Source organism: Parasteatoda tepidariorum, chromosome 1 (genome assembly GCF_982258835.1).
Source record: "Parasteatoda tepidariorum strain Cologne lab strain chromosome 1, Ptep-v5.0, whole genome shotgun sequence".
Taxonomy (NCBI): domain Eukaryota; kingdom Metazoa; phylum Arthropoda; class Arachnida; order Araneae; family Theridiidae; genus Parasteatoda; species Parasteatoda tepidariorum.
This window is the reverse complement of record NC_141755.1, coordinates 26,672,318-26,685,030: the sequence shown is the minus strand read 5'-3', so window position 1 is coordinate 26,685,030 and position 12,713 is coordinate 26,672,318. Positions and strand designations below refer to the sequence as shown.

Genomic DNA, 12,713 nt, shown 5'->3' with positions numbered 1-12,713 from the left:
TGTACCAAGTGCTCTTCGGCCCAGGCATCCCCTGAACGTCTACTGGACTGCCTCGGTCTTTTAAAACAAGACCTAATTGAAAGACCCTTGTTTTAGACTTTTTGAAGGTGAACAATCTCATGGACCTTGTCTAGCTAGGCTAGAAATGGGGATTTGAAAGGAAGAAGAAGAATAACTAAACCCAAAATTTTTTTAAGATTTAAAATATTTTAATAGCAAATATGAAAGATTTTTGGAAAATTTTTAAATAATTTTATTAAAAAACTATAATTAATAGAATGTCCAAAATTAGGGAAACAATCAATTATGTAGGGAAATACAAATTGGATCAAAAGTTAACAACGCACATGTGAAGTTTTTTCGAAAAATGCATGCATTGATGTTCAAATTCTTTTTTTACCACCACAAAGTCACTCTCAGGGGTTGTCGTGGGGAAACTTTAGTTTAAATTGGAACCAATTTTAATTGTTGATACGGAAAATGCAGAAAAAAGTTCAATCTAGCAGATAGATTTTTATATTTTTCTCTCAGATGGTGCTTGTTACATTGAAAAATATAATAAAATTTTATGGTGCGCGAATGAAAGTAATACTTATTTATATTGAAAATAGATAATGATGATGGGTTGAAATTAGGAAAGTGTACATATATTTGTATTTGGATATAGTCATGATAAAAAAAACGTACAATGATTGATTGAAATTCATAATATATAAATATAGGCCGAAAATGGGATAAAAAGTAATTAAATTAAGGGGAATGTGATCGTTAAGGAAAGTGGTTGTACAATGTTATCATAGGATAACAATAACCCAAAAGGTTTAAAGGTGAGGTTTGAACAAATTGGTATCACCAAATATATATATATATATATATATATATATATATATATATATATATATATATATATATATATATATATATATATATATATATATATATATATATATATATATATATATATATATATATATATATATATATATATATATATATATATATATATATATATATATATATATATCATTCAACGCAACTTAGTGATGTTTCCAAAGAGAGATCAAATAATAACCCATAACAAGAAATGCCTTTAAAAGAAATGGGTGACAAGAGAATGAAAAGAAAGAAGGCGTCATGCATAAAAGTGAAATGCAAAAGAACGAGTATTTTAACCGTTGAATAAAATAGAAAAGGAAAGCTTAAACTTGAGAAGGTCTTCAACGTTAAAAAAAATTAAAGGTAAGAATGAAGGTACTTACTTTACAAAAATCAATTTTCATGGGTTTAATTAAAATTATAGGCTAAGAAAAGGACGTAGAACATAAATGTGTTTTTGTACATGTGTTTTTGTGTCTTAAAAAAATTCGCTAACTGGTGTAGGACCAGAAAGGTGATAGCCAATTAAAATTTAAAGGGGAGGAGAGTTTGAATGTCAAGTGGAAGAGATTGGTTAGTAAGCCCCCTTAAAAAATTAAAGGAAGAAAAAAGAAAGGCTGGTATAGAGGGGTAACTCTTCTCACAGGAAGTGCGATGACCGCGTTGTCCACGAGAAAGGTCGAACAGAAAGTTAAAATAAATATAAGCTGCTATATAAAAAAACGAGTATAGTTAAAAGAAAATTAGATGTAAATAAAAGATTAAATTGTCACGTCAAGTGTAAATGTGACAGTGCTGTAATCACAATTTTTAAATGGTTTAAAACAGAGACATCTTGAGACGTCATAACGAAACAGCAAAAAATATTTTGAAAAAGCCTATCTAATGACCTTACATTTGATGCCGCTCCACCTCTACAGCCTGGGGTGATTTCCAAGAGGTAAGAGTAGAGATAAAAATGTAGTTTTTTTTAATTTTTATTTATAACCACCGTTGAACAGCAGACCCAATTTTGGATTTACGATTACCAGTGCTCAAGTCCGTAGTCCTGTAACTTTGAACCCCAACTAGAAGAAAAGGGAACTTCTGGATCAAGTATTGGGAGAAATTTGCTTTCGCGGAGAACTTTTTGATGGAACTAATACACATTTCCGCTACATGTAGAGGAATACCACAAAAACCTCTGACGGCAAGGGACTCTAACCCATGATCCGTCTACCACCTAGGATATTTTACGTCAGCACTGTGGCCTGTGTTAGGCCGGGGCAGAGTTCGATTCAACCAGCAATCGCTGGGATTCGATCTCGGCTCACCTCATTAGAAGGTGAACGTTCTATCCTCTGAGCCACCAAGGCTCAGAATGTAGTATTTCAGGTAATTAGGCACATAGTTCGCTTATTTGAAATCTACTTCAGTTTCGGAATGTGTGTTTCTCACTAAATACTTTTTTTGCGCATTGCAGTTAATTTACAGACAAATTAAATTAGGTTTACTAAAATTCTGTGGTAGTGCTTCACACACCAGTTTCACAGGTGCGGGGTTCTATTCTCGGCCCGAGCACGAGTTATTCAATCTTTCATTCATTCAGTTAGTCGAAAAATGAGTTGCAAGAATGCTTGGGGACTCACAGGCGGTTCCGCTCTCGGATGATCACCCAATCGGAGCATTACACCCCAGAGTCCAAGTCAAGATTGACATAATTGGTCTTAGGCCCTCTTTAGGCTGTCGCGCCACTGAGTTTAATTTCGAGTTTCAGTTTAACTAAAATTCTGAAATTTCTAAAATAATGTCCAAAAATATTAAAACTATGTTTCTAACTCTGTAATAATAATAAAACTAACAAGGTTCCATATTTGTACCTTTTCTATTTTAAAGAAAATTAATGCAAAACTCTGATAGGATATTCGCTAGTTTCATGGTATAATTAAATAATTACCCGTTTTCATCAGACTATTTTAAAATCTTTAAACACAATAAAGAAAAATATAGACTAAATTTAATTAGCTAATATTAGGACATTTCTAAAACATTGTTCCAAAAATCATATTACGTTGCAAATTCTGCGATAAAAACATAATAGGGTTCCTTATATGTGCCATTTTTTATATTTTAAGGAAAATTTATGCAAAACTAGGATAGAAATGTGCAACTTTAAAGATAAATCGCGGTATACTGATATAATTACCCGTGTTCATCATTCCCTTTTAACGCAATTAAAAGTGAGTAATTATCACTGCGATTCGCAGAAACTTGATAGCCCACTTCAAACGTGATGTTATATCGCTTAAACCACAGTTTGCATCTTGCAATTCCTAGCCATGAAACCACTTGAGATCTAAGGGTTGAGTTTACATAAAACCCTGCTCTGAAGAAGGGCTTAGAAATCATTTAAAGTGCTGCCTATGGCCGGGCATTCCACCGAAACATCTATCTAAGTCCAATAATTTCCTCAGCTCTAAAAGGGTAGTTTACTGTCTTCAAACCCTGCAGAATACATTGTTTTGATTTAATGCGAATTCCTTGTAAATGCTTTCGCTCTTTCTCCGATAATTGCTGAAAATAAACGCAGCCGGTATAGGAAGTTAAGCTACGTAATTCCTCTATTTTTAATGGGGTTTTCGTAAAAGGGTAACAAACAATGGCGAGAATCTTGGCGTGGAAAATTTGTTTTGATACTTATGTTTACGTGACTTAATAAGTGCGTTGGGCGTAGATAATAGTTTATATATTTTTCTTTGTACCACTCAAAGAAAGAGGCGCAAAACATTTTCAGTGCTTTCATCGTTGGCCAAATAGCAACATATGAAGCATCTTTACTGCTATCCGTAATAAAATGCGGATAGAGTTGTCCGTAATTACCGCCTTGAATATATATGCTATAGAATCCTTGCGAATGTTGAGGTGAGAGAAATGCACATAGGGGATCAAAACCTAATATAAAATTAATATAAAATTAGGGTAAAACAAAAAATGTTATGACGAATCACTATGGAGAGAGAGTGGGATTTAAAACATCAGAACTTATTTCATTGCCATAGAAAAAAAGGAGTTTAAAAACGATTGTTCTAAATTTCAACTGACAATTAAACAGGTGTTTATGTTTTGTACTATCCCCTTCCCCAGATCCGGGGTGGCTCAAGGAATAGAGCGTTTGCCGTACATTAAGGTGACCCGATTTCGACTCCCATCGATGGTTAGTCGATACAAATTCCACACCAGACTACTTTGCAAACGTAAAATATCCTCGGTGGTACGCAGATTAGAGTCCTCTTACCATCATGCTAATCATGAGCAGTTTTCATGAATTTCCTCTCCATGTAACTTAAAGGCTGGTTAGTTCAATCAAAAAGTCTTCCACAAAGGTAATATTCTCCCAATAATAGACTAAGGAATTCCGTTGTCTTCTGGATCGGGTTCAAAATTACAAGGCCACGAAATTGAACACTGGTAGACGTAAACTCGATATTGGTTCTGTTGATCTACGATAGTTATAAAGAAATAAAAATAAAGCAGCCATCTTCAATAATAACTGTTTAGATTTCGATGGTGTTATTGTTTCTTCCACGATTAAATATTAATTTATGACTCCCACTGAGTTTATATTTAGGATTTAATTTTTATATAGACTAAAATATTGTGGATCATGGTTACAACGTATTCTTACTGGAAGAATTTGCTCTTATCCCGATTTTTAAGTTTACAATAATATTTGCTTGGAAATAATTCTTTTGAAAGCCATGAATTATTTTTAAAGAATTCATCAGCATGCTTAAAATATATAATTTAAAAACAGAACCCTAATGTTTACGACACAGGTTTATAACATTAATTTAAACAATGTATGATTTCGACAAAATGGCTAGTTGTGCACGTGTTGTTATAATAGTCTGAATAATCTTTTTTAAAAATAATTTTATTCTGGAATAGACAATAAAAGTAGATAATTCTTTTGCACCTACTTATCGTATTAATATAAAATAAAAGATTCTGTTAATAAAAATTTATTAAATCAAACTTTATCTAGGCAACAGGAAGTTCTAAAAATATTTTAAAAGTCTTAATAGAGAAATGTTAGTAAAAATTGTTTAAGAGCTAAGGATTTTTTCTTCTTCTTATATGACCATTAAACTATTGAGAGCACTAAATTCATAATAATTTAGCCAGTTCAATACATCAATATTAATAATAAAAAGTGGCATATATTTATGTAATAATAATTGTATGCCTATTTTCAGAACTGCACACAGGTATCTTGAAAGTTATAAGAAATATGTCAAAAATTATCATTCTTTTATCGAATTTCTTCAGATCAATTGTTCAGAAGTTTAGCTTGTTTTATCAGATTTAATATTCTAAAAGTAGTAAATAGAAAGGAATATTAAAGCACTATATTGTTGACCATTTAGATTTTAAAAAAATTTAAAACAAAATGTACATTTTTCTTTTCATAAAATAATTTACCAGACTAGATGCAAAACCAGCTTTTTAGGTGAAATCTTGGAAAACTAAGGGAATTTGGAAACAGAAAGTATTACAAAATATATTGATGAATTATTTCAGTATCATCACCGCTGATTCAACAGCTACTTATAAACTCTAGCCTCTCTCGAGTCTGCTCTCTTTGAATTTGATCTCTACATTTCTTACTTAATTTTAAGAGAATAAAATAAAAATTATTAAAAGTTACGAAAAGGTAAAAAGATATTGAATATCAAAAACATGATACAATAAAATGTACTTTAAACTATTTTTTTTTCCTTCAAAAAACTCAGTTTTTTTCTTAGGATTATTTAGTTAACATGTGTAATTAGCGACTTAAAACTGTCAGCGGGTTTAAATCGGTATTACTTGAATACCCGGTATATCATATAGAAAGGGCTGGTGCCAGAACAAAATAGGAGCAGATTCACAACCTGGTGGCTCAGGGAATGGAGCACTCGCCTCCCATTATCCCTGGTTCAAATCCCAAGGATGGCTGGTCGTAACCAATTCCCCATCCGGCTTGTACTGACCACAGTAGTAACATAAAATATCCTCATTGATAGACGGATCATGGGTTAGGGTCCTCTTGCTGTCAGGCTAATCGTGGGAGGTGTTCGTGATTTTTCCTTTTTGTATAACACAAATGTGGATTAGTTCCATAAAAAAATCATCCACGAAAGCAAATTTCTTCCTATACTTGATCCGGGAGCTCCCTTGTCTGTCTTCTGGATTGGGTTTGAAATTATAAGGCTACGGAGTTGAACATTAGTTGCTGTAAACTCAAAAAATAGGTCGGCTGTTCAACGACGATTATAAAACTGGTGGTGAGAGCAAAAAGAAATTAAAAAATATAATGGGCTGGTATGTTTTCCCGCACACTATTAAACTCATGAGAGAACTGAATTCTCATTTCTGCCCGGTTTTCGGTAAATGGAAGCAGCTATACCGTCCATTGTCGAAAATGACTAAAAGAATTCAGACTTACCTATTATTTTTCAATGAAACCAATGATTATATTCTAGGCTGGAATTTTTCATATTTAGAATATTTCGTAATTTCTCCCACTGTTGAAGGAAAAAAGATTTTAATTTTAATATTTTGAGGACACTCAAAGACAAATTATAAATTTAATTGAAGTTATAGGCAAATACATAATTCTTGCTTTACACTAAAGAAGAATTCAACTTTGTTGAATTTGTAAAACAAGTGGAGGCTATAAAGCTTTTGAATAAATTTACTTCTTTTCAAAATTATAAATTTAAATATCTTACAGATGATGGATATTAATGGATTTACTGTTGTAGGCACTAGTCATATATTAAAAAATTATTCGCTAATATACTTAAAAATAAATATTTTAATTATAACACTTTATAAGCTAAATTTTTTTTATTTTGTTCACCTGATTCATATTAAAAAACAATATCAGATTTGAATATTTTGACTAGAAGACATAATAACAGAAGACATAATAACTATAAGACATAAGACTAGACATAAGTTTTGAATATTTTGACTAGAAAGAATTTCTATAAGGATGATTTATAAAAAATATGATGATTCAAACCTAAATTTAATTCTTAAAGAACACATAGTGTCATAGAAGTTTTCAAATTGTTAAGACATAATTTTAATTTTGTCTTGAAATTATACATATAGCAACATATTAAAAAAACCTCTTTCATTTTGAAGTTTCGAAGTTATCTTTATTAATTCCCGAAGGGAAAAGAGAGAGGTGTTATTTTTAGCCTGATTGAAAGGATATTTTAGAAATCTTTTGTTGTATTTATTTTTCATGAATTCTTTATTATATCCTACGTAACTTATTTATAACAGAAATCGATATTTTTAGTACATAATATTTTACTCCCAAATTTAGTTTTTTAGTATTTATAATTTGTGTTACTTAATTATAGCTTTATTATATATAACCTATTCATAATGGAAATCGGTAACATTTCTTCATAATATTTTTCTCCCGGATTTAACTTTAAGTGTTTATAATTTTATTTATTTATTATTATGATAAAAAAAGTTTCAATTTTTCAAAATTATATTCTGTATTAACTGTTCAGACAGAAATTCGATAACAGTAGTTCCCAATATCTTGCTCCCGAGCTCAGTATTTATGTTATTATGTATTACTCTTATTATAATTATTATTTATTATTACAACTATTTTTTATTACTTTTTATTTATAGCTTATTATTATGTTTTAATTTATTTTGTTATTTCTTTCTTTTCAGTTCTTGATTATATCTTGTACAATTAAAAATAAAAATCCATAACATTATTATTTGGTTCCCGAATATAGCTTAGTATTTATAATTTATTTATGTAATATCATTTTAATAATTTTTTTTCTTTTATTTCTTTCCCCTTTAATTTCTTGTACAGCTTACTCATTATAGAAATCGGTAACATTAGTTCATAATGTTTTTATTCTTATCTTTTAGGATTTTAATTTGTGAATGTTATATTATCATGATATAATTTATTTCGTTACACTTCTTGGTATTGAATTTTCGAATTATGTCTAACATAACCTATTTCTTATCGAAAATATAATAAAACATTTCCATCATAGAAATTGAAAACATTAGTTCATAATATTTTGTTCCTAAATTCAGCAATTAATATTTATAATACGTTATTTATATTATATTAATTTTTTAAAATGTATTTTAAATTCCGAATTTCCTGAATGTTTTATTATATCTCGTACCATTTTGAGTAGGTTATATTCATAATGAAAATCGATAACTTTAGTTCATAATGTTTGGCTCTTGCTTGAAATTTTGATATTAATAAGTTATTTATGTTATTTTATTATTTTGAATTCTGAAACTCATGAATTCTTTACATTCTGCATAACTCCTTCATAATGAAAATCCATAACATTAATTCATAATGTTTTTATTCCGAATTTAACTTTAAGTATTTATAATTTGCTTATGTTACATTATCATACTATAATCAACTTTGTTATACTTCTATTTCCTGAATTTTTTATTATGTCTTGCATAACCTGTTCATTATCCAAGATATAAAACATTTTATATGTTATTTATGCCATATATGTAATAGATATATATCATTTCAACATATGTTATATACATAATTTTAATGTAATATTACTTTATTTTTATCTTGAATCATCTATTCATAATGGAAATCAATAACATCAGTTCAGAATGCTTTGCTCTTCAATTTATTAATTAATCATTTATTTATATTATATTATTATATTATCATTCATTTTGAATTCTGAATCTATCTCATCTATGAATATTTTATCTATGAATCTATCTATGAATTTTTTATTACATCTTGCACAATTACTTCAATCACAACAATATAATAAAATGCACAATTTATTATACAAACTGTCCATTATAAAATGCACAATTTATTATATTATATGCATAATGGAAATCAATAACATTACTTCACCATATTTTGTTCATGAATTTAACTTTCAGTATTTCTATAATTAATTTTAATCATATGTTAATATTTGACAAAATTTTATTTTAATGAGTAGATTAAATGTGACGCAGCATTTAACTTCTCTTTAATTTTGATTGTAAAGGAATTGATTTGTGGGAATTGTAAAGTGATCGATTTGTTATTTATTGTCAAGGAAGGAAAGTCATCACTACAAAGTATATTGATTTCTTTAACAGTACAATAATATTATTAATTCTGACATACGTATTACGTATATTTAGAAATATCGATGAATTACCGATAAAAATACAAAAAAATATCTAAGTATTGTTTTGCCAAATTGATGAAATAAAAAAAGGATTTTCTCCACGCAAACAACCAATTTGTTGTGTAGCATTTCGATCTTGTAGATATAATTTTCTAAAGTGCTGCGCTTGTGCCAACAGTTAGCCTTAATAAATTGTTTTAAGCTGTTTTAGTATCACCCAGTAGCTGGCAAGGACACCCTTCTCTTTTATTGTAGAGTTCGTAATGCGTAGAACATAATCAATCGTAATGCCTTGGTTCATTTGCAAGTCTTCCTAATAAATATGTATGCGACGGACTCCCATGTTTATTTTCAGTTAATGGCAGGAGTTAGTCTTCGCGATGTACATGGAATAGTTTAAAAGCGTGACGAAATTGTTGCTCGTATGAAAAATATTGCTTTCTTGAAAAGCTGTTTAAAAATGTTTGTTATTTTCAAAGGTCGATTTTAATTTATGTTTACAACGAAATATTGCATTTAAAGATTTAAGCCATTTTTTTTTAAAATTCTTTATTTTGCACGCAATAACATTAAATAAATAGGCTTAAAGAGAAGAATGGGATTTGAATAGTTACCTCTTTTGTTATTGCTACAAGAAATGTTTACTCTTACAAAGAATTCAATATCAAGAAATAGCTACGACTGGGGCAGCTTCTTTGAAATAAACATTTAAAGTATTGTAAACATGTTTGGCGCCATACAAATAGTATATAACTGTTTTCTTTTTATGTTTGCAACGTGAAATAAATTTCTATCCTTTTCATTCAATATGGCAAGAAAAATGAACTCCCTTTTCGCTCAATTACCTTAACTAAACAGTTATTTATTATCTAAGATAAAAATGTGCATTAGAGCGGTGAAATAACCATTTGCATTGGAAGTTTATTAAAAAGAATATATAACATATGAATGTATAATAACATATAACTAAACATGTTGATTTAAACTAAAAATTTCTTTATATTTTCGTTTCGGATTAACGCATTTTTTATCTGTTGCTCTATTGATTCGAACGTCAGAATCTCTAACAGAGTCAGGCTGAATTAACTATGTAAACTAGAGAGTATTTTTAGGCATAAACTTTTTTACAATTGTTTATTACAGTTTCTGCATCAAATTATATGAATATATAATAACATAATATCCATTAATATTAATTTATTAATCATATCATTTGTGTAAAAAAAATTAATATCAACATATATGAATTTTTCTACACAAAATTACCCCCCAAGTTGTCGTAGGATTCTTTTTTATTTCAAGGATGCCGATTAACTTTTAAAAAAAAATCAAAACGATGCGGTTGAATTATGAAATGGTTAATTTGATGTTAAACAAGCAAATTTAAATAACAATAATGAATCAATGAATAACACATGTTATCGCGAATTCAGAATGAATACATAAATGTTTGTATTTTTATTTACATAAATAAATAAAGAAATTCTAATTGTAACACGTAATGTAAGCTTATTTCAAAATACCAATCAGGAATAATGTGCGAATTCCTGATCAAACGACAATAATTCAGGATAGTGACGAATACCGAGAGTGCATTGTGGGTATTCCAAGTCCTTGAAAACCTAATGTGCGCAATAGCTCTCCATGATTTCTAGCTCTGTTTAGATTAGAGTTCTCGAAAATGGAATAATAGCTGATAATGTATATTGATGTTTTATAAGCTCAATATATATAATATACTGAACATTATGGTAGAATTTGAATTATTTTATTATGATCTAAATCGTAAAAAATAAATCAAAAGACAGATACTTCATAAAAAGTCAAAATTCATATAATGCAAAGTTTATAAGTTGCTTTGGGGGCATTGCACTATGCAATGCCCTTTAACGACAACTTAATATCAATACACATATTTAGCGCCGAATGTTTTTAATGGGAGATAAAAGCTAATGTATATTGGTGTGAACCAGAAATAAAAACTAATACGGACAAAATTAATTTTAACGAGAATTTTTAAACTATGAAAACTTATTAAAATATCTTTTGAGTAGAATATCGTAAATTAAAACTGTGTTTCAACAATCTTCTTTTACTTTATTAGAATTTTTTTTTATGAATGAAAATAACATACAGAATGAGTACGATTAAGGGGGGGGGGATTTGGAAAGGATATGGGCACCCCACAATTTCTATTTGACTCATTAATGGCTACTCAGTGGTTGAAAAAGTGAAGATTCGATATATATGCGTATAAAAACAGAAGAAAGTTCTAAAAAAAGTAACGTGTGGTTTCAGGCAACACAGTAAAGTAAAAATCATTCATTAGTTCGTAAAGTAAGACATTAAATGAAGTCATTAGCTGTAGTAAGTTCGTAATGTAAGAACTATTCATTTTATTACATTTTAAGCATATTATTAAAAGTTTGCCAGTGTCATTGGGACAATTACAATACGTTGCATGAGACAAGTTTTGCATTCTTGTCGGCAATCATTGTTATGTATGATTAATACATTAATGGGATATAATACATACGCTGCTTTAAAACTATGATGCCGTAACCAGTGTTACCTTAAGAAGTTTCCGTATTACTGTGATGCGTATTGCAGCGTCTAATAGCAGAAATACGAGAAAAAAAGTAACAGGAGTCAATCATGATTTCGAAAAAAAATATTGGATGGATAATTATTGAGTTTGCACACACAATGTGCGATACCTCAAAGCTTTCTTTTGAATGTATCAAATTCGATGTCATACAAGCGTTCAATAAGTACACTCATGGACAAAAAAATTAGCTCACCAAGAAGGAGTCGTCAAAATGAAACGAAATTTTTTTGTCCATGAGTGTATTTAGAAAGATTGGAATCAACTTTGTTAAATCTGCTATTTCCTGTTAACCTTATGTGTTTTTTTACAGAATATCTGGCAATGTGCTTGAGCTTTTGACATCTATAATTTGACTTCCTGGAGCAAACCGTGACAGATAAAATTTTGGTATATGTAGCTACTTTTACTATAATGTGTATGTATCGAATAATAATTCTAACTGTCTGAAATAACTGTAATGAAAATTTTAAAAATGCGCAAACTAATCAACCAACCATACACGTAATAAATTAAATAATGAAAGATATTAATGCAATCTACAATGCAATTAATGACATATATGCAAAGAATATTTAGCGTAAATGTGTCGATTTATATTCATTTCTGTTTTACTTAATCTACTAATTTTCTCCAATCAAAGGTAACTAATAAAGTAGTGTGGAATAATTATAAAGTAAAGGTAATTAATTTTCAAAATTAAAAAGTATAAATTTAAGAATGATTCTAAATGACAAAAAATTATAATGGGAATTACAAAAACACTCAAACTAATTAATACGTCTTTCGAACAAAGTATAAAGTGCATAGTAAATAAAAACTGTTAGAACCATCGTCTTATAATTAATCTCCTAATTTTATCCAAATATATTATGTGCTGTTTCCAATGTTTTTGAAAAATCAGTTAATAAATTTTTATTTCAAAATATAAAAGTATGTAACGCAGAATATTTTGTGTTGAAAAATATTTTTAATGAGAAAAATTCAGAAATACGCAAACTAATTAATAAATCTTTTGAGTGGAGAATTGT

At 28.9% G+C, this 12,713-nt stretch overlaps 1 protein-coding gene across 2 annotated transcripts in view; it reads right to left on the bottom strand.

The window, feature by feature from the left end:
- The window catches only part of LOC107450287 (5-hydroxytryptamine receptor 2C), a 415,063-nt gene that overhangs the window by 166,811 nt on the left and 235,539 nt on the right, over positions 1-12,713 (bottom strand). For both annotated transcript variants that reach the window (XM_071180097.2, XM_016066045.4), the window contains one exon: positions 6,344-6,422. The gene's annotated coding sequence lies outside the window, so the exon portion shown is untranslated. The remainder of the gene's footprint in view (positions 1-6,343; positions 6,423-12,713) is intronic.